Below are 22,858 nucleotides of genomic sequence, written 5' to 3' on the forward strand. Positions count from 1 at the left end.
GCCTGTATCAGAATTTGCTAGGCTGCTTGTCAAAATGAAGATTCCTGGGCCTCATTACAGAATTTCTGAATTAGAAGCTCTGAGGAGGGAGTCCAGAGATTTATAATTTAGAAAGCTACCTAGCTTAGCTATGCACACTCAGTTTGTAAACCAGTGTTTTGAGATTTTGACTGTAAAATTTCTGGTATATGAGCATAAAATGGGAGGATTTCCATACCACAGTTTATGAGAGTTTATTATATTAACACTAACTAAAACACTAATGCATGTTCAATTTAATAAGTGATGATTACCTGCTAATAAAATTGGAAAGATCAAGCTTAGAAAAACTCTGCATTTTTTGAACCCTTTAAGCCATATCTCAGAGTTGTATAAAACATTATTTAATTTTTTTAGCTACCATTTGTTGAAAACTACTATATGGTAAGTCATATGTTGTATCTCTGGATACTAGACATACAAAGATGTATAGGAACTGGAAAGTCTGTTATCTGCAAAAACTCATAATCTAGGGTAATTTATTATCACTAGAATATTTTCTTCTCCATACTAGGGTGAGTATGAATTGCCACAGAATCTCCTCTTGAGCAAAACTCAAGATTTACATTGTATCATATCAGTATAAGTATACATTTGCTGGCAGCAATTTCATATAGAAGAATCCTGCTACAATTTGGAAACTGCAAAACATAAGTGAGGCTTACAGGGTCCACCATCTTCCCTGTCAGCAGAGATTGTATCCCCCAGGAGTGAGATGGGAGGTATCACTGGGACCTTCTAATTCCATTTCTCCCATCGCCACTCAGTGATTTGTTACCACTATACTCTTTGAGAGGAGGGAAGAAATACGTTAGTGAGTGTACCTGACAATATGAGGATATCTGTGTCTGTTTCCATTGCCCCTCTCGGGGCTCAGCTGATGGGTGGGAAATACTGGAGTCTATATGGCAGCAGCCTCTCTAGTTGGTAGGCAGGGCAAATTATGGAGGGTCTCAAGCTGCTCTCACCTAGTACTCTTCCCCCAAGTCTCAGAATTGGGTATCAGTAGGCTAGCAGGGACATATTGTCCATGAAGAAATTGGGTAGTTGGGTCTGAGGAACAGGATGAGAGCTTGCAATCTCATTGCTGATTCATGTTTTTCTGGAAGAGTACTGAAAACACCCGCCCCTTTTATTGTTTCCAGAACAATATGAGAACTATTGTGAGAACTTCTATATCGTTTTTTCTTCCTTTTTTAAAAACACACACTGAATATTTAGCTCATGTTCTCTTCTAACAACCAGAGATACAGTGGTGAATAAAATAAAGTTTACACCTTCATGAACTTTATATTAGGGTATGTAGGATATTAGTGATAGAAAGTAAAATTGCTAAATGTAAAATGTAGAGTAATATAAATATGAAAAAATATGCTTCATTTTTGAGACTTTGCCTACTGCATTTGCCATGACTTTCAATTATATTCATGATATTTCATAATGTGTTTGTATGAATCTGTGTGTGAATCTATCTGTTGACCTACCTACCTATCTACCTACCATCTACCTTAATGCATTTATAAACTTCATAAACAGAGAAGACAATTCAGCATACTCCTAGTTCTGGGAAGCCTTTTCTTAGGGAGACCGGTACATAATGTAAAGGGAGAAAGCAAGGACCAAAAAGTGTGCAGTCAACCACAAGATCTTTTTTTTTTTTCATTTTCTTTTTCTTTTTTTTTTTTTTTTTGCTTGTTCATGGTGTGTGTGTGTGTGTGTGTGTGTGTGTGTGTGTGTGTGTTCTGTGTTGTCTGTTTGTTTTTAATGAACTGAATGCAAGTCACCCTAGATGCCCAGGGGTCTAAATTAAGGTAAATAAGTTCTGGGGTCCGTCTTCACAGGACTAACGGTAGAAAAGACAGTTAGCAGTAGTATGTAGCTTTGATAAGGTTCTATGGATGACAGAGTAAGGAGTACTGTCCTAGAATAGATCAGAGTAGAGCAACAGGAAAGGTTTCCCAGAGGGAGTCATGTTTTAACTGAGACTAACAATCTAACAGTAAAACAAAACAAAAAGAATTTTTTAAAGTAAAGCTCTAATTTTTCACTTGATCACCTAAGTAACATATGCCCTTGGTGAAAATATTTTAGACAATTGGACAACATATTTTTTTTAAAGAAGGTGGGAAGGGAAATCACCTATTAACTCCGTACCTAGAGAAACCATTGTTAACAATCAGCAGATACTTTTTTGAACATGTATTATGTTCTAGGGTTATGCCAACCGGCCACTGTCGTCTCAGAAGGGAGCATTTCAATTAGCAGGCAGTATGAATAGCAGCAACTCGAATTGTAACTCCTGTTCGCTGTCTTCAGATTTGGGCTTATAAACCAGCTGGATCCCATTCTCATTGATGTAGATAGACTGGCACAAATGCAGTATTCTCCTGCACACATATCAGAGCACCTGCTCTAACCCCTACCTAATGTAGTTGTGAGAGTCAGACTCACTAGGTTCAAATTTTGGCTCTGTTTCTCCATCTGTGTAGTCTTGTGCAGGTTACTTGACCATCTCTGTGTCTCAGTGTGTTTCTCTGTTGAATTGGATTATCAACAGTATATACTTAATGACTTTGTGAGATATTTTCAGAACCGAATAAGATAGTGTGTGTAAAGTGTTAATCACAGTACTTGGCACATAGTAGAGTATTCAACAAATGCTATTATTGTTATGATGCTGATTATTATTATTATTATTATTATTATTATTACTATTACAGTTATTTTCATTATCAAGAAAAGTTGCCAAAAATATATTTTGTCCAGTGCAACTCCATTATCACTACTGACAAAACAACTCAAAACACGTTTCCTACTGGGGGGGGAGGGGTAGGTCAGAGATATCATCTTTGCGACACACATTAAGAATCTGGGTTTATAGCTGAAAATTATAATATAATTTAGCTCAGTAGATAAATGACATTATGCAGACTAATTTTCTGTTTCTAGGTAGAAATGATGTTTAAATCTGCCTTAAATGACCTTCATGTTACAGATTTTGTTTCAACAATTTGTGACTAACTAGTTTGTTTTATTAAAAGGAACTTTTAAGTCCAAAGCTCATGTTTTTCACACAGTGCTACATTTCTTTATACCATCAGTGGCTGAAAAAGATGAGAAAGACAATTTTAGCTAAAGAGGCATCTTCGGGAAGGAGAAGATTCTGCATTGTAGATCTGCATTTTAACATGATAGTGAGCAAAGATATCTAGCCTACCATGCACCACATAGTAGGCGCTTAAAGAATTGTTTAAATTGAATTACATTTTATAAGAAAAGGCATGTGCACATCAGTGTAGATGTTCTGTGGAAATGCAAAAAAGATTTTAAGAGAATGACGACACAAGGGAATAACAATGTATTAGAAAAAAGCAGTTGTATGCAATCTTGACAACACTTTATGGTAACTTTCTAAAACTGTAGGCCTGCCTCTGTATGAAAGGAAGACGTACATAGTGAAAAAGAATGCAGGTTCCATACCTGCACAGCCATGTTTTTGGTCATCGCCTCTACCATTCAAACTGCATGCTCTTGGATGTGCTGTTTCTTGGGTCTAAGGCCTCAAGTGGAAAATGGAGCAATAGTGGGCTCATTCCATGGTATGGGTGTATAGTGCCTACAAGTGCTCTTGGAACATAATGGGTAACTCAGTAAATGATATCCACTAGTGACAGCAATGACAACAAGAAAACATAACAGTCCTGGGTACAATGAATATAATTCATCATATAATAAATTTATAATTCATACGTGTTAATATAAAAATACTAATACTTACAATTGTTTTGCTTAATGTTTGACACACAGTAGGAACTCTATGCATAAACTTTACCTTTTCAAATGCAAAAGCATTTGCATTTTTCAAATGCAAAATTTACTTTAGCTCTTCTAGTGAAATGAAAATAGAATTCAAAAATCTAAAAACTAACTTTATCTTTTGAAAAAAAAATGACAATAAAAGCAAAAGCCACTAAAGAATTTGTTACTAAAATAGTCAAATAATTTGGACTTGATGCAAATAAAGAGCAGGGATAACACTCCGCTTCAAATAGGAGAAAAAGTGAATTAACTTGAGAAATTCTTGGGTGACCCCTAATTTGAATAGTATTAATTGGAAGTATTTTAAAGATCAAAAGGCTATTATTGCTAGTTGCAGTGGTAGCTACATATGGAAAATGGCTGCAGAGATTCACGATACAAAAATAGTTCATTGCTAAATTCGAAATTCTGTTAATGTCACAAACAGTGGGATGTGAAACACAAATGAATTGTGATGACAGTTGAGTCCCAAGCTGCCTATTTTTTTCCCTCCGAGCTGCCCATATTTGGTTTTATATTTTCCTCAGTCCTGATTTAACCCATCAATATTTGTATTTTCTGAAGCTAGCACCACCTTGGAACATCCACCTAAGGATTCTACTCCTAACTGCTTCTCAGTTCCTAGGAATTTTGCTCTCACTGCTTTTCTTCCCACAGGTATGTATTCTTGAGCCTTTCCCTCTCACCTCAGAGTCAGAGTTTCCATCACTTTTTAACTTACAGTCTTCTGGGACTCAATATTGCTCTTTCCTCCTCCATTCCTTGCAAGTGTTTAGAGTGTCATGCCATCCTTCTTCATCTGCAGGGCAGATTTCTAATCCACGTTGCTTTGACTTGGGGGGGGGGGCACTTCCTGTCATCCTGATCAGCTGCAGTCATTTCCTGCCATAGTTTTTAAAAAGCCTGGTTTTCTAAAACGTCTCTCTTATCTTTTGCGCTTGATGGTCTCTATGATCCTAGATTTGGGGGGACAAGACTAGATACACTATTTTATGAACTGAATAAAGCCCCCTTTTAAATGCAACAATTCTATGTAACTCTAAGTTGTCTTGGCTTTGGGGAAATGTCATTTAAGAATCTCTGAAGAGTAAAAAAAAAAAAGAATCTCTGAAGAGTATTGTTAAAATGATCAAATTATTTCGTCTTGATGGATTTTGTAGCGTGGATACCAGATGTACCTCACAGAGCAATAGTGTGCCTAAATATGTTTTATCTGGATTTACTGCAGGCAGTGATTCAGCTGCCTTTTATTGAGTGACCTCTCTACACCAAGCATTTTACTTTTAATTTTTAAAACAATCCTGTGAGATAGGTACCATTATCTTTACTTAATAGGTAAGAAAACTTTGACCTAGAGAGGTTAAATGACTTATTAAAGGGTGGAAATAGGATACAAACTCAAGGTTCTAAGACTCTGAAATCCATCCTTTCTCCATTACCAAATGTTTGTGCCTGGTTTTATGTTTACCTTGTTGGGAGTGGGAGAGAAGGTTATCGTATAATTTAATTGGGGGCATGGCCAATTTCATCAAAGCAAACAAAGTGGCGATGAGATTTTACTGCGTTATGATTTTAATAGAAATATGAACCCCAAGATATGGGTTCACTGGATCTCCAGAGGGTGAGGCACATGAATCCAGGCAGCTTTCTGGAGTGCTTCCTTTGGCTTTAGGAGACAAGTTATTACTAGCTCTGAAGAAACCGGAGCTTAAAATGGGTGGTGCATAGACCAAGGGTTTTTGACTTCTGGTGAAAAGCCTTCTGTGACTTGTCCTAGTCTTTTTTGCTAAAATTAAAATCTGCTGGTTATTGTCAACAATTGTATTCCATAGACCTTTTTCCCACCAACTTTCTGGAAGGATTAGTAGTAGTAGTACCATAATGTTTAGCATTTTTTTAATTTTTTTTATTTTTATTTATTTATTTTTTTAAATGTTTATTTATTTTTGAGAGACAGAGCACAAATGGGGAAGGAGCAGAGAGAGAGGGAGACACAGAATCTGAAGCAGGCTCCAGGCTCTGAGGTGCCAGCACAGAGCCTGACGCGGGGCTCGAACTCACGGACCGCGAGATCATGACCTGAGCCAAAGTCGGCGCTTAACCGACGGAGCCACCCAGGCGCCCCAGCATTTTTTTTTAAAGCAAACACTTAATACATATTTAATCCATTCATTGTCAATCTATATATTTCTCTTTTGAGCATTAATACCACTTTTAGATGCCTCTTTACAGTTTACAGTTTGGAAAATACATACCAAAAAAAAAAAAAAGGCACATTGCTTTTTCCATAGAGTCAATGAAAATAGAGATAATTTAGCCACAGTTTCTGCATACAGTAAAGACTTGGTAGGACTCCCTTTCAGATTGAAAATTGTTATTTTTCAGGGTAATACTTAGGCCTGATTTTCTAATTTGCCCTTGTGCAGTTGGACCATGAGGTGCCGGTTTGCACTCTGAGCCCTGAGACATTGCTTTGAGTAAGGACTTGGGGGTTAGCATAGATTGGCTTAGTGTATTATTGTACTACAACCACTTACTTCATTTGGGTCAGTTCTTCTAAGAGGAGCTCCTGAAATTTCCCCAGAATTTGGAGTGAAATTTTAGCTAAAATAATTAATAATAATAATAATAATAATAATAGTAATAATAATAGAAAGAAAGAAAGAGAAAGAAAGAAAGAAAAGAAAAGAAAAGAAAAAAAAGAAAAGAAAAGAGAAAGAAAAGAAAAGAGAAAGAAAAGAAAAGAGAAAGAAAAGAAAAGAGAAAGAAAAGAAAAGAGAAAAGAATAGCAAAAACCTTGGAATCATCTTTCTTCAGATATGTCCCTGAAAAGAAAGATAGGAAAACTTTATTGTCCAGTGCCAAGTTTTGGATTGCACAGTATGAGGTTTTTCCCAGGCTGCGTCTCTCATGTTTGCCTCTCCTCCAGTCACAGCAAACGTTTCAATGTCCTTCTCTCAAACTTGAGCCATTGCCAATTTTGGTATGTGTCTTCACCATGTTTTATTACTCTAAATTTGAAATGAGGTAGGTATTTTATTCTTTCACTTTTTGAAGATTCAGCAAGGTATATTATGCATTTATCAATAATCACTGTCAAACTTGGCCCCAAATCTTGTTTTTAAACAAATATTGTCATTTTCTATGAAGCTGAATACCTTTGCCTATTTTCACCCTTTCTCTTGGTCCCCAAATTCTTCAACTTTTATTCTTCTCTGGAGAGCATTGAGTCCTGGAAATACAAGTGAAAATTAACTATTTTAGAAGATTAGCATAGGAAAGTGCTGTTTTTTGCTGTATTCAAAATGGACTTCCTTTCATGCTGTTTGCATAGATATTACATAGATATAAGGCATATTCACAGATAGTATTAAAGACATGGAGGAAAATTCCTCATATAGATACCTTTCCCACAATGAATTTTTTTAAGTATTTATTTATTTTGGGAGAGAGAGCCAGGGAATGGCAGAGAGAGAGAGAGAGAGAGAGAGAGAGAGAATCTCAAACAGGCTCTGCACTGTCAGCACAGAGCCCAAGGTGGAGCTTGAACTCTCAAAATGCTAGATCATGACCTGAGCCAAAACCAAGAGTTGGATGCTTAACCGATTGAACCACACAGACCCCTCCCTCCCACCCCCACTCCATAACGAATTTTGAGCACGAGAAAATATCTTTCCAACAGCAAGATATCATGTTGTGCTTGGTAAACTTTAACATTTGCATCCCTTGGTGTTCATCTTTATGAAAAATACTGAAGACTTATGACCTCTTTTTCCTTTTAGCTGCACAGACTCAATGTAATATATTTTGAATATAGATTCAATATGGTTATAATCCCAATCATACCACATTTAAAAGCAAAGTTCTAGACTGTGTTTCTTTGCCAGCATGACTCCTCAAAGAAAACGAAACCAGCCCTAACAAAACTGTCCTTAAAACAGAGTAAAATGGGGCTCGCAAGAGCTGTTTTGAAAAATGGTTTGAACAGTGACTAACAACCAATTTTTCAAACACAGTTGCAGCCATTTCAAGCTGTAGAGTGGACAGTCCACGGGGGAAAATCAATAAGGGGAAAAGATTTGTGTCACAGAAAAAAAAAAGAAAACTAAAAATACCATTAAGACCAATTCCTTCTCTATGCGTCTATTATTGCATTCCACTAAAAGGTGCTGAAAAAAAATCAACCAAGTTCTACTAAAATGAAGTGTCCAGACAAGCAAGTCTGTAAATAATTAAAAGAATAAACTAAAGTAGAAAAAAGGGAATGGGGGTGGGTAGGGAGATCAAGTAATTAAAATGTTAAGTGTACTAAAAACAGAAAACTCAGGGAGAGAAAGAACTTGTTCTTCAAAAGAAGATACTTTCCATCCTTCACCAGTAGTACAGAATTGATAGTCTGATGATAGAAGCCCTTTCGGTAGCATTGGTGGGAAGAACACTGTCTTCAAAAAGGTTTCACGAGGTATTCAGTTGCCCAGGGCAATCTGATCAGAGTGTCCTTGTTTCTAGAATTGAGTAAAACAAATCAGGATGAACAACATATGGTTTAATAGTTAACTTTTAGAACAAGGGACAGGAAGATGCTTTTATGCCACGGTCCCAGCGTTCGTTCCAATCTCATTACTAAGGTCTGTTCTGAGAGCATTTACAGCTTTCCGGAGAGTCTGACTTGGGCTGAATCTTGAAGATAGAAATATAACCTTAACGACCTCCTTGTCCTGGAGTCTCCCTTAATACAGGTGAATCTTTGTGATAAAACATGTTCTAGGATCCCAAGTATTTGTATTAATATCATTGTTAATAATATTATTACTCCTTTCTTATGTTGGTAATGATCTCTCCGTTTTCCTATTCTAGAAATAAGTGAAAGTTTTGTGAATATGCAGAGTTGCTTTCTCTTTCTCTGAGAAAGTTTACGTGTCTTCTTCCAAGTTGGAAATTTGAGATATTTTGAAATATAGCTGTATGTGCAAGTCCAATCCTGCTTTTTAAGACCAGAGGCAGAAAAGATTTTAGAAACAATCTTTTATTTGACAAAGGAAGAGGACAAAGGAAGGGACAGAATTGTGTACTTCGGCTGATTCAGTTTTCAGTGCTCGGTATTATTTGGCTAGTGGTCTTTTTATCAAGGTCTCTGCTTTCTCAGAATCCGGATCAGACTCTTGCCCTATGTCTAAAAGAATCTCCCCAACTCTTAGCATCTTCTCCGTGCCTTCAAAAGTAAAGTGATCATGGACTAGGATTTAGTATACCTAATGAATGGGCCATGGATTATGAACAAGTACAAAGGGAAAATAACATCAAAATCGAAGGCAGTTCATTAGAAGCACTGAGAGGTCAGGGAACTGTTGGAAAAATCTGGTATGGAGTTGCTGTTAGTGATATAGCTAAACTCAAGAGCAATAACAACAAAGAAAACCCCCTCTCCCCAATTCCATTTAAAAAGAACCATCGTAAAAACAGCCCAGGAAAGAGACAGCACGTATCTCTATTTTTGGTGTCTGACCATATATCTTCATTGTAGCTCTTCTGCCACACATTAACAGTCACTCATCCCTTGTGTTTCTCAAAGATCACCTTTGTGCAAGTCTCCAAAGCTGTTCTACCAGTGTTACTATTTCTTCTTCATCCTCTCCTTTTATTTGAGCTCTTTTTTTTCCCCTGTGTGCAAAGAGGCTCTTTCTCTAGTCTCTTTGAACACATTTCCCATTTCATTAGGACAGATGGGTGTTTCTATATGATGTCTTTTAAAGTGATAAGATGGCAAGAATAGATTTTGAACAATATTTTACCAGTGTTATGGAAAAATTAGCAACTGTATATTCTATATACACACACAGAAGCTGCATAAAATGCAAATTCTATTCATGTCTGATCTCTTCTGCATTTATATAGTGACTATTGCTAAGGCATCTAGGCACTTTATGTTATTTCCTCTTATTATTATTTACCACCTGATCATTGCAAAGTGCTTTTTACAATCAGAGAATTTCATTAACAGCCCATTCCCTGTCTTTGTTTTTCTGCACCCTTGCATGTAAAAGTATCAAGCATCTTAGTAGCTATATCAGATAAATTACAGCAAAAAAAAAATAGAGTGCTTCTGACAGAAGCATGGGGAAGAAAACCATTCCAAACCATCTCCTAAAATCCAGTTTATGATATATCTTATCCAAATAATAATATTACAGAAATAATTATAGAAACATTAGAGATTGAATCCAACCACTAGATATGCACTTTTATTTATCATGGTTTCCACCGTTGCAGTAATCAGAATTATGAGGTGAGCAAGAGGAGTATTGCCTGCACTTCACACAAAGAGCGGTCTGGGCAATTGCCCTTTCTCACTATAGAAAGCTTGGGACTTATTGCTTCCAGAGCTGCCTTTAGCCCCTAATTATAGAAGTCAATCCATTTTAAAATTTGAAAAGGCACTGTTAAAATTTTTTTAAGCTAAGAAGATAGAGATTTGTTTATAAAAAGGTTCATTGTGATTATAGATGAAAGTGCGTGGTTGGTACCTTAACAGTTTGATTGAATTAAAATCAAGTTCACTCTGGGGTTTCCTTCTCAGTTCTACAACTTGCTTTCTCTTTGACTCCAAGCTAATTGCATAACCTCTGGTTGACTTGTGCCTCGTCTACACACTCAAAGTGAAATTCAGAAGTGAGGTTATTAATCTAACTAATGTAGACTATAACATTATTTCTCTAAATATTTCTGCAAGAGAATTTGAGAATTCTGACTTAAGCAGACAGTAATGAAAAGTAACAATTTTATGTACAAGTTCCTCTTATCCTTAGGCAACGACCCTATGGAAGTAGATGTGTCAGAGTCACTTGGAGGGCTTGTTAAAACACAGACTGCTGGACCCCCCATCCCACCCCACCCCACGCCCCGCAGAGTTTCTGATCTGATTCTGAGTCTAGGGTAGGGACTGATGATTTGCATTTCTAACAAGTTCCCAGGTGATGCTGGTGGGAACCACACTTATAAAATCACTACACTAAGGGAGATGTAGCTTAAGTACAGAAAAGGAAACCGAGGCCCAGTGATCCCAAGTCATGGCAGTAAAGTGGCAGAATGCAGTCAAAAACCTGGGACTTCTTTAGTTCTACTGCTTTTATGTTTTGAATGACTTTCAGTTGCCTTGAGATCCTCAGTGAAATAGCTTTGTAAAGGAGTGGTAATTGGATCTTTCCCCCCTTGGATCTAGTAGCTATTCTTATTGGATTTGTGAAAAGAGAAGAAGGGGCCATTCCAAAATTCAGTGACTTGCTTTGCTATGAAGGGCTTTTAAGGCCAGCCTTATACTTCCCTTTTGGGGATAAGAGTAATAAACTTGACTCTTCTTTGTGTTCATTCATCATAGCCCATAGATAGATATGAACGGGTTCTTTTTGGTGGATTTGTGACCATATTCTGCTGTGACAGTGCTTTGTAAAAGTTTCCACATGTATATTACTTCTTCATGTAGTCATGATGGATGAATTTGGTGAGGAATACATGTTGGGGAAGGGGAGAAGCCACTGCAAAGAGGTTGAGGACCCTGTTTCTAGTGCTACCTCACCCTGGCGTGGGTCTGCTGATCTTCACAGAGGGCAGGACAGCATAGTGCCATGGTTCACAATCCAGGCTGTGGGTCACAGTCACCCAGGGGAGCTTTGAAACAGACACCCATGTCTGGGCCCCATGTGCAAGAACTTTGGATTAACTGTTCTGGGGGTAGGGTCTGAGCATCCGAAGTTTTTAAAAGCTTTCCAGATGTTTCTAATGTGTAATCTGGGTTAAAAACTACAGGCCTAGCACTTAAAGAGCCTGGATTTTGAAATTAGATCTGAATCCCTTTCTTGGTGCTTCCACTCAGTTACGGTGCAAACTTGAACAAGTTACTTAATCTCTGTCAGTTTTAGTTTTCTCATCTGTCAAATGCAAATAATAACACTAGCCTTGTAAGATATTTGTGAGAATTAAATGAGATGATGCACTTAAATGTTTAACGTAGTTCCTGACCTATGGTATGGACCTATTTACATGTTAGCCAATGTTACAGTGCACTTTGATTTCTTAATCTGTACAGTGAGAGAGTAATTTATGAAATGGAAGACAGATATTTTAGGATTCTGTATAGATGCTTGCCTGTCACCTTACCCGTAGTATCCTACTCCTTTCCATCAGGCCCTTTCACTTCCTAAATACGCATATTTTGTTAGGTGCAGTCTTTGACAGACTCAGCCTTTATTATTATATTTTACCAACTATTGCTAGTCTGTCCTCGTCCTTCGTATCAATACTAAAAACTTGAAAAATAGAACAAATCCACTGTAATTCCCATATGGGGTAATGGAGGTGTGATGTATGGTTGACAAATATGCTTAAGAAATAAATGGCAAAGCTTTGTAAACATGTACAACAATATGGCCTTCCAGGTGGTTGCTCTGTTTTCTGCCATCACCCACTCTGAGAGTTCAATCATTGGTAGATTTTGTCACAGGGGAGGAAGGGTGCCCATACCCTACTTCTTAAAGATTACAGTTTCAATTCCCTTCATTCTCCCTGATTTCTTCCTGTGAGTCTTAAAGAAGCTTTAATACAGTTGAGTAATAACAATTTTTAAAGGCAGCCATGGTTTTTTTTAAACCTATTGGCTTATCTGTGTCTATGTTGACTAGGTTATACACTTCAGAACATTTTATGTCACCAATTTAAAAAATTAGATGTTTTGAAAAAACTCCCCTTGTTTCTTCCTTAAAGTATCCAATTATGTTTTTGGATGGACAGAGGGGAATTATTTGACTGTCCAATAAAAGTACAGATGGTTCCATTTTCCTTGACTCATCTCACAGCACACATTAGTCAGGTCACATGCCTATTTGGGAATTTTTGTAGCACTAGGTCACTTGCCGAGCTTTGGGGCACATAAAAGACTATTTGCCTGGCTTTTAAGTTTGTGGATCTTACACTGTGCCTGGCATGGAGATAGGAAGGACATTTTTTTTCCATTAAGCTTTTTCACTGTGTTTTGAAAGGAAAAGTTGAAGCAGAGTCCCTACTGAGATTTTAACATGTTCCATGGTGGTAACCATAGGAAATAAGGAAACAGAAAATTTTTGGACATAAGGAAGCCAAGGAGTCCATCTCAGCCTGTCCTCACCTCTCGGATACCAGTTGGATTCTGCAATATTACTTTTATCTAGGTGTATATCTAATGCTTTGTATGTCTATAGCTTGCTTTCTGATAGAAGGGAAACATTGCTACCAATCATCATGAAAAAAAAATTGCTCTCTAAACCTTACTCAGTCCCTCTTCTGGACAACTCAGTGGAAACATTCATTCAGATGTTAATAAAGCTAAATCATGGGATTTTTTATTTGGAAAAATCCATTTTGATGTTTAAAGGGATTCTCAAAGGGTGTTATGATAGAGCCTATGTAAACTCCAGTTATGGAGAAAAGTACTTGTTTCACACAAAGATATATAAACACAGAATAATGAAATTTTTCTTCATTAAATTCAGGGTACTTATATTCACACAAGTGCACACGCTCCAAGCCCCCACAACACACACATTCTCTGCCTACTCTCCTTTTCCTTAGCTCACCCCCTGCCCTAAACTCCGGGGATCAGAGTATACTAAAATCTGAATCAACTTCCATTTGTAAAAGGTCCTATAATACCATTTAAGCAAAAGTGCTTGACAAACAAATTTATTGGTCTTCTTCCCTGGAAACTTAAATATGAATAATTTTGATACGCTCATGTGTGGGTGTGTATGTGTGTGTGGGGGGGGGCGTTGTATTCTTCCTATAGACAGGGAACATTTTCAAATAATCTGGTCTGATAAATCTCTATTGAAAACTCACCAGTTCATTAACATTATACCTATGCTAATAGTTTCTATTTCCTTTTGTTATATGGCAGTTATTATGAATGAGATTCTAGAACACCACTTCCCATAGTTACATTCAAATAGCGAAATATAGCTAACCAAGTAGTAGTCAAGACTATTAGTAGTTTTTTTGATACACATTCAACATGGCAGCAGTTATATTTCTTTCTTAAATCCATGTTAGCACCAAACCTTAAAGTGAATTATGGAAATTCAAAATGATTTTTTTTTAAGTTTTTTAAAAGTGAGCTATTATCAGGTCAGAGATAGTGCCTCACAAGACTGGCATCAGCATCACTATTATTGCCATTTTAACTCGACCACCCCAGATTATATAATCCTACAGTAAATTTTTTTTCATAATTCATTTTTGAAAGATAAACACCACGTACACAAAGTCTAAATGAAATATCTCAGAGATACAGAGCCCATAAAATAGGCATTTTCTATAAAGGCAGGAGAAAGTTTGTTCAAGGAGCAGGTTGAAAGGCACGGTGGTATAATGTTAGAATGTACATGCTCTAGTTCAGATTCTGCCACTAAATGAGTTAACTAAGGTTAAAGGATTTAACTTCCCTGTGCATCAGTTCCCATGTTTGGCTCAATGTCAACTTACAACCTCCTACATGTTAATAACGATCAAAATAATTAAGGTCATCAAGTTATTTTTAAGTGTTCGATATTAGATACAAATACAGTCTGTTAATGATCAAGTTTAAATGGAAATTTGGACCAAATCCTTGGGAAAAAGTTTCTTGTTCCAAATGATGGAGACTAATTGGATGATGTCACAGTCTGATTGTTTTGTACAGGTTGACAACAAAGGTAGAGCCAGAGAGAAGGGGCCTTAAGCAGGGCAGTGGCAGTGGACTATGGTTTTTAAATTAATGGGAGAAATGGGAGACATCTTGCAGGAAGCGTATTATTTGTGTTATGTGAATTCTCCAATGTTCAACTCAAAGGATGAATTGAAAAGGCTTATCTGACAAGGGGAAGCTCTGGGGAAGATGCAGGGTTTTTGGCATAAGACTGTTATCAAAGTTAATTCTACCTCAGGAGCTGGCTGCAAATTCTAGGGTCATATCCCTACAGATTCTGATTCCACAGTAGTTCGTGGGTGGACCTGTGATTCTTCACTCTAACTAGCTCCTCTGGTGATTTGGTTGCTGATAGCCTTGAGACCATTCTCGGAATTTACTGTCATAGCCATTCAATGCTCTAGCCTTCAAACTATGTGGCTTCTGGTTATGGGGAAAACTGAAGGGATTATTTAAGGCTCTGTAAAGCCCTGCAAGACAGAACTTTTTATTTGTTTTAATGGAGATTCCATATCTTTAAAATTTTATCTGTTTGTTCTTACTAAATTTGCATGTTTTAGCATTTAGGAAAGAATACAAATAGATCTGTTTGGTCAGAATTTTTACTTAATTTGGCACTATAGGATCTATCGGAATAAGGAGTCTTTTACAAATTTTGTTATTTTTTTGTTCTCTTTTTTATGCATGTGCCCAGCTGTCTTCACAAAACTAAAATGAATTTTAAAAACATAAGTGAACAGTTCCATTTAATATGTCTATTACATGTTGCATATGAAGTACTGGTGCCATCTGATCTAACCTCGAAAATTCTTGAGTCCATAAGGATAAGCAAGAAATATCCCATTGCTAAGAATTTTTTGTCATATGAAAGAAAATCTCTCTCTTATTCCACATATTCAATTTCCTTGTCATTTTACATTATAAATAAATAACAAACCAATTTGGCACATGCCCACCGATTAAAAATAAAAGTTGTCAGAGTGAGAGGGGAAAGAAAAAATATGAATTATTAATTATAATATTAAGCAGCACAAAAAAGCCTAACATGAAATGATATCACCAAAAAAGAGATTTTATCAAAATGAAAGTGGGACAATGATATAGTCTTTATCATACAATTTGCATTGTTGCCATTTTAAGCCAGAAATATATTTACCATACCTAGTGCATTTATATCAAATTTGATGAAAAGATATTTTAATCATGACAGAATGATGAAGTTATTTATAGAATAGTAGGATTAAAGGAAAGCTCAATTTTAAAGTCATACATTAAATCATCATATTGACCTGGTGGTTATATTCACGATGACATCATACTCTTGCATATTGTTATTTTTAAAATGCCCAAATACTGAAAAAAGCAACAATACTAAATAAGAAGAGAGAATGATGTTTTTCCTTCTAAGATGATTTTAGAAGTTTATATAGCTCATATTGGAATGGAGATGAAAGCGTTTTGGTGGTTTGGGGTTTTTTTTTTTTGTTTTTTTCCTACATGGAGATTTCAAGTGAATATACATTGAGTACTGGTTTACAACTAAATATAGGTTTTTTTTTTAGCAGGGAAGAGTGATTTCTTCTCAAGAAGGGAAGCTATCAGGGTTTTAATGGAAATACTTCAGACTATGTCTCTCTGAATTAATGTGATCTAACACTTGTGACTGACTTAAATTTTCTTTTCCTAATTAGGCCAGCCTTTTGTTTTTGGCTTAAAGACTTCATTTTTTATAAGGTTTCACGTGGTTCATAAAATGGTCTTTAAATTTCATTTGGAAACAGTGGCAATTCTGAAAACAATCTACACATTTAGAGTAATCTCATAGGCATTATCCACTTAGATTCTCAGGAAAAAAATTCACGTGTTGTTCCCATGAGTAGCATGTTTGGTTCTGTTTAGTAGTATTTTTGTTTTAACACTGTAGACTGCTTCCTTGACTTGGGTTAAGTTGCTAGTCCCATTTCAGCTGGTTTTGTTCATCATCTTGATATTTTATTCTCTCAAGCATGATGTTATAGTACCATCTTAATTTTTAGTTTTTAACTGAATTTACTGCTTGTGGAGGTTGAGAGCAGGTCCATATCTAGGCACAAGGCAAAAAGCTATAAGCCTGTATGCATCTTTGCAGTAAAGCAACTATTTGTTTTTGTTTTTGTTTTTGTTATTGCCTACTTGAAATGTTTTTCAAACAGCTAAATTCTTAGAGTCCTATTTAAGAAAAGCTTTTGTGTCATAGAATACCCTGTCCCAATATCTGCCAAATGGGTTCTAACTTTAATTTATCTTGCCCATGAATTTCTAACTTTGCCTCTTAAAAATATATCATCCTTATTGCTATTCCCATCAGCACCAAGCATTTTTTCCAGCATCCCATCTATATCCATATATTACATGAAGATGTTGTCCCCTCAGTGCAGGCAAAGCAGTAATGAAATAAAATGTAGTAAAAATTTTCATTTGTCTTATTTCTCTTTCTTTTCTTACTAGTAGTTTCCATTTGATCAGAGAATATCAGTCCTTCCAGTGTTACTGTCTTGTGCAAATATTCATCCAGAAATGACTTCCCTGGCTCCTGTAGTCTAAAGAGTCTGTTCATTAAGCTTAGGCCTTCCTTGTAAATCATGTAAGTTTCATGGCCTTCCTTTTTTTTTTCTTTTGTTTCTTTGGGGTTCACTGATTCCCACCATGTACAGTCATTTCACAGCTGCTGTCATCAACTGCTCTCCCTTGGTGTGATTTATTTTTAATAACATTCTTTTTTGCCCAATTTTGATAACCATTGGTCTCAATAAATTCCTCGTAATTTTTAGTTCTTCTTTGAGTTTTACTTTTTAAATCACTGAGTAAGAACGAGAAAATAACACAAGCATTCAAAGAAAAGCAAGTACAGTACTATCAAAATGAAGCCCTGCAATCCTATCTGATAACATTCTCTGATAACATATCAGAGAACATTCTAGAAACAAAGAAAAAGAAATCTAAATAAAACATTATTTTTTTTTATTTTTTAAAAATATTTTTTTTTGAGAGAGAGAGAGAGAGACAGAGTGTGAGCCAGGTAAGAACAGAGAAAGAGGGAGACACAGAATCTGAAGCAGGCTCCAGTCTCTGAGCTGTCAGCATAAAGCCTGACACAGGGCTCGAACTCACAAGCCATGAGATCATGACCAAAGCTGCAGTCGGACACTTAACCAACTGAGCCATCTAGGTGCCCAGGTGCCCCATAAATAGAACATTATTCTTAAAGGGAAGACCATGTAGTTAATTAATTATGAGTAAAATCAGGTTATAGGAAAAATCAGAAAACAACTGGCTTTTAGGTGCTGAGCAATTTTAATAAATATAGTTAATATTTATTAAGAGCATTTTATCTTCTAGGCAACATGTTAAACAACTTTCATTCATTATTTTATACGTTTAATCCCTCTGACAAATCTACAAGAATCAGCATTTTAATTATTTCTTCCATTTTATGGAAGCAAAAGGCTGAGGTTTAAACAGCTTAAGTAATTTGCCTAGGGTCTCATAGCTAGGACTGTGGAGCTCAAACAGAAACTCCAGTACATCTGTAACCTTTATGTTATGGTACTTTACAAGTTACAGCCTTTAAAAAATAAATACATGCAAAATTCCAGTTTGACTACTATATAGTAGAGACCATGAAAGACCTTGAAGTCAATTTATTATTGACATATACTTCGGTGTTAAGAAATTTTGAAATACTTCCATGGTAGAGCATGGTTCAGGTTTTGGAAAATGGATCTTTCAACTCAGGTTTGCTAGTTTCATTCTCTGTAGTGGTGGAAAGTCGTTTTTGGCTCACTCTTTTTTTAACATGAAATAATGACTGATTAATGTTAGATAGCAAAAAAGTCTTCTGGAGTCTTTTGACATATATATTTTGAGTAAATGTAAAATAAATGAATAAATGTCCATATATTACATAATTAATAAAAGCAGTCCTTAAATAAAGAAGTTTCCATTGACTTATTTTTTGGTTAGTACTGGTTAAATTTTAAACTAATATATTAAATTCTGATGATCTGGTTTTCTAAGACTATCTGGTAAATTTCATGTACTCAGTAAACTTAAGACAAGGTGACTTTTTTGGTTGCATGATGTTTTCATGGTAATCTATTCCTCAATGTAAAAATACCATCTTTCTTAAGCCTGAAGGGATAATAACTAGTATATGAAATCTAGTTTGGGCCCAATATATCTGCTGTATGAAATGTTCTAAGCCAGCAAGTCACTAAATTCAGAAATTGAGTATTCTGGAGCCAGATGCATGAGAATTGTACTGCCTTGAATTGGAGGGTTCATGCAAATTTTCTGATCCAGAGATTTTTCATATTTCTTTTAACAACAGAATCCTCTTTTCAAAATAAATGATTGGAGCCTTTATATATGAACCAGTAAGAGTAGTATTTTATTAAACTTGTATTATAAATTAAAATTATGTATCATTTTAATATTATAAAAGTCAATTACTAAGAATATAAAGGTGAATATGAGAAGAAGTGGAAACTCAGGACTGGATTATTATAGCAGACTAAGCTCAGTGTATTTTTGTATGAGGGATGGAGTACTTATGGTGTCAAGAAAATCATGAGATACGCGTAAGCAATTGCAGATACCAACAGTTTTTTGTTTGTTTTGAACAGCTGGCCTTCTGATATCAGGGTCTTAATTTGAGGCCTACATGAAAACTAGTTAAACCTATTGTATGTACTTATCTATTAGCAACACATTAGTCCCCAATATGTTTTTTAAAATTACATAAATACATTTAACCCATCCCCTGCCCATCTTCCTTCCAGCAACCCTCAGTTTGTTCTCTCTAGTTAATAGTCTGTTTTCAAGTCAAATGGGTGATGGGTACTTGGAGGGCACTTGTGATGAGCAGTAGGGTGTTGTATATAAGTGATGAATAACTAAATTCTACACCTGAAATAGTACACTGTATGTTAACTAACTGAAATTTAAATAAAAACTTGAAATAGGAAATAAAATAAAATTACATAATACATTTAATTTGCATGCCATTTTTATCACAATTATAAATTTACATTTTAATTAAAGATTTAACAGCTCAGTCATCTCTTTGTAATCATCTGTTTGTGAGCTTGGGGACCATGAAGCATAGTTTGAAAACCACTACTTTGGTTCAAATTTTTAGGAAGTAACCTTATTTTTTCCTCTCTGTTCCTCTATTATTTGAAGACAATTCAACCCTTTGGGGGTGCTTTTTCTTGTGGGTTTTGGTATATTTGAATTCTTTCTTCAGCTAGAGGTTAAAGTCCTAAAGGGCAAGAATCTTGTTTTTGTTTCTTTGCTTTGTTCTCTTCATGAGACTAATATTACACATTGTGTATAGACATGGGGTTCGTTCAGTCATAGTTACCATCTGTGCACACTAGAAAATTTGCAAAAAGGGCCCAAATCACAGTTTCAACCCCCCTCTCATCTATCGCTCTATGTTTCTACTTCTGTTCCCACATGATGATGTTGGTAACAAAAACGGTTCAGTGAATTCTCTGGGCTTCCAGTTTTCAGAGCTTCCAAGATGGGGCTGTGAATCCACAAATTGTGGCTTTTGAGGGTGGCACTTTGAAAGAATGAGTGCTGGAGGGGTGGAGTAAGGTTCAGGGACAGGACCTTCTGATAAACGAGAGCAAAGGGAAGGAGGGGGAGGAGGCTTAGAGGTAGAGAAGAAGTGAAAAGGTGAGGTAAATGTTAGTGTGGAAGAAGGAGCCGTTTACGTGATAGAGGCAAGATAGTTCTGGTACTACTAGTGCCTTCTCTGAAAGCATTGAAGTGTGCAGAAGAGTGGCCAAAAATCAGAATTGACTCTCTGGGCCACAAATACAAAATCAAGTCCAAAGAGAGAATGTGGCATAAGCTATGACACCAACCAAATGATATCAGAGCCAGAGCAAGAAAAACTTGTGTAGAACTCAGAATACACTGTTGCTTTCCACCCTTCCGTAGGTTTTGGGTATCCAGGTAAGCTTAGCCGTTAGGGAGCTCCCCAGTATGAGCGTCATGCCTCACTGAGACCACTACTTGATGAGCCAGTGAGGAAACAAAAGCAATATAGTATGCTGTGAATTCACAGAACCCAAACTAAGCCTGTTTATACAAATAGGTAACATTTCTACTAACTTACTTGAAAAAAGTCATTTTTTTTTATAATATAGGTGTTTACATAAAGCCAATAAAATGTCTTGTGTGTGTTAGAACATTTTGCTTTTACGTGGTAGACCATTTACCTCCTCTTCAGTGTCTGTTGAAACATTTATTTCCTATTCTCTATTTCATTCCTGTTGCAGCATTTATGTATGATTTGTTTGTTACTTTTATCAGTTGATCTTGCCCTCCCCATATGCTCCTGTCTGACTGGCCTAGTTTCCCACATTCAGTATGTGATCTCTAGCCCTTCTTAAATATTAATTAGTGTAATTGAATTCCCTCCAGTATTTCTAACCTCAGGCACCTGAATCTTAGTGTTTTTATTAGAAGTGATTTGTGCATTTAAAGTCCAACCTTCCTTCCCATTTCCCATCCCCCAAACAACTTTTCTTGATTAGGTAAAGGTCGGGGTACATGCCTGCCTCAGAGAAGGTTTCATGGGAAAATAAAAGTATTATATGTCCAACCTTTCTCTGTTAAAGACTGAAAAATACAAAGCTGTCTTGAATCTTTTGCAAAGAAAATCATCCAGAGTGAATAAGAAAAGGATGTAACCGTGTCCAGGTGCACAGCTAGAAGTCAACAACAGAAGCCAGGCAGAGCCATGCATAGAGATGGAAGCAAAGCCTCACCTAATCACAGCCCATTCTCCACTGGCAATACACCCAGGCCCAAGGACAACACCTTAAGTTCTCCTACTCTTTTAGTTTGCAGATCCACCTCTGACCAGCATGCCATCTCTGGATGCAGTCCATGATTACACATGAGTGACTCTCTTCCTTGGCAGGAAATATGAAAAAGGAAAAGGAAAAGATCCTGAAAATAGGGCTAGAGAATCATAAGCTAGTGAGAAGATTTGTCAATAAGATGACTAATTACTGCCATTCATATCTGAGGAAAAGCAAAAAACAAACAAACAAAAAAGTTAGATGACTAGAGATGTAGAATATGTTCTGATTTTTAGAAAGTAGAAGAAGGTAGTTTATAAGGACAAACAACATGATGTCGGCCCTGAGCAAAGGCCTAGAATGTATTATTAAAACAATAAAGCATAAAGCAATGGTTTATGATTCCCCTGGAAGAAGTGGTTCTTGCTAGAAACCAGAATGGCTTCAGTGAAAGCAGGTCTACAATATGTGATCTGATCTTGCCTGGTTAGATGTACAGATGGATTAGTAACTGGTTGAATGACCACACTATTAAGTGCAAATAAATGTCTCAATGTCATACTAGAAGGGAGTCCTATGGAATATTTCAGGAATAACCTAAGCCTTCTCTTGGCCACCATTTTTTTTCAATTACTGGGATGAAAGCACGTCCATCAGAGTTGCAGATGATGTGAATCCAAATGCATAGAAAAGTTGTTGAATTAAGTAATCAAATTCCAAAGACATCTCGGAAAATTGGAGCAATGGGATACATCTAGCTAGAGGAAAGTTCTAAAATGAATAAAGGCCAGACTTTGTCTTCATATTTTTAAGACTATTCATGAGTTATATGGGTGGTATATGGCTTAACAAGCCAGTATAAGAAACCTAAACAAATAGGAACATCTTCAGAGGAAAGTGACCAGAATGATAGGGAAATGAAACATGTGATACAAGGAATGGTTAAGGGAACTGGGATTGTTTAGAAATTCATGAAGAATGGGGGCACCTGGGTGGCTCACTTGGTTGAATGTACAACCCTGGATCTCAGCTCAGGTCATGATCTCACAGTTTGTGAGATCAAACTCCACATCAGGCTCTGCACTGACAGCACAGAACCTGCTTGGGATTCTCTCTCTCTGTCTCTCTCTGCCCCTCCCCTGGTGCTCTTGCTCTCATTATCTCTCTCTCAAAATAAATAAACATTAAAAAAAAGAAATTCACAGGGCCCCTGGGTGGCTCAGTCGGTTAAGCGTCTGACTGTCGGTTTCAGTTCAGGCCATGATCTCATGGGTTCATGAATTCGAGCCCTGCATTGGGCTTTGTGCTGACAGTGCAGAGCCTGTTTGGGATTCTCTCTCCTTGCCCCTCCCCTACTTATGCTGTCTCTGTCTCTTTCTAAATAAATAAATACACTTAAAAAAAATAAAGAAAGAAATTCTTGAGGAAT

General features: G+C 36.5%; 1 protein-coding gene across 48 annotated transcripts in view; it reads left to right on the forward strand.

Annotated features, from left to right (window-relative positions):
- Positions 1-22,858, forward strand: part of ZBTB20 (zinc finger and BTB domain containing 20) — a 780,465-nt gene that overhangs the window by 361,722 nt on the left and 395,885 nt on the right. For 7 of the 48 annotated variants that reach the window (XM_086676292.1, XM_086676297.1, XM_086676278.1 and 4 more), the window contains one exon: positions 4,427-4,515. The exons of 39 other annotated variants lie outside the window; for them this stretch is intronic. The gene's annotated coding sequence lies outside the window, so the exon portion shown is untranslated. Of the gene's footprint in view, positions 1-4,426; positions 4,516-6,579; positions 8,598-22,858 lie in introns of those variants that run through there. 2 more of the 48 variants (XM_086676319.1, XM_086676322.1) reach the window with 1 other exon arrangement.

This window comes from Puma concolor, chromosome C2 (assembly GCF_028749965.1).
Source record: "Puma concolor isolate L17-30 chromosome C2, mPumCon1.1.hap2, whole genome shotgun sequence".
Classification (NCBI taxonomy): Eukaryota; Metazoa; Chordata; class Mammalia; order Carnivora; family Felidae; genus Puma; species Puma concolor.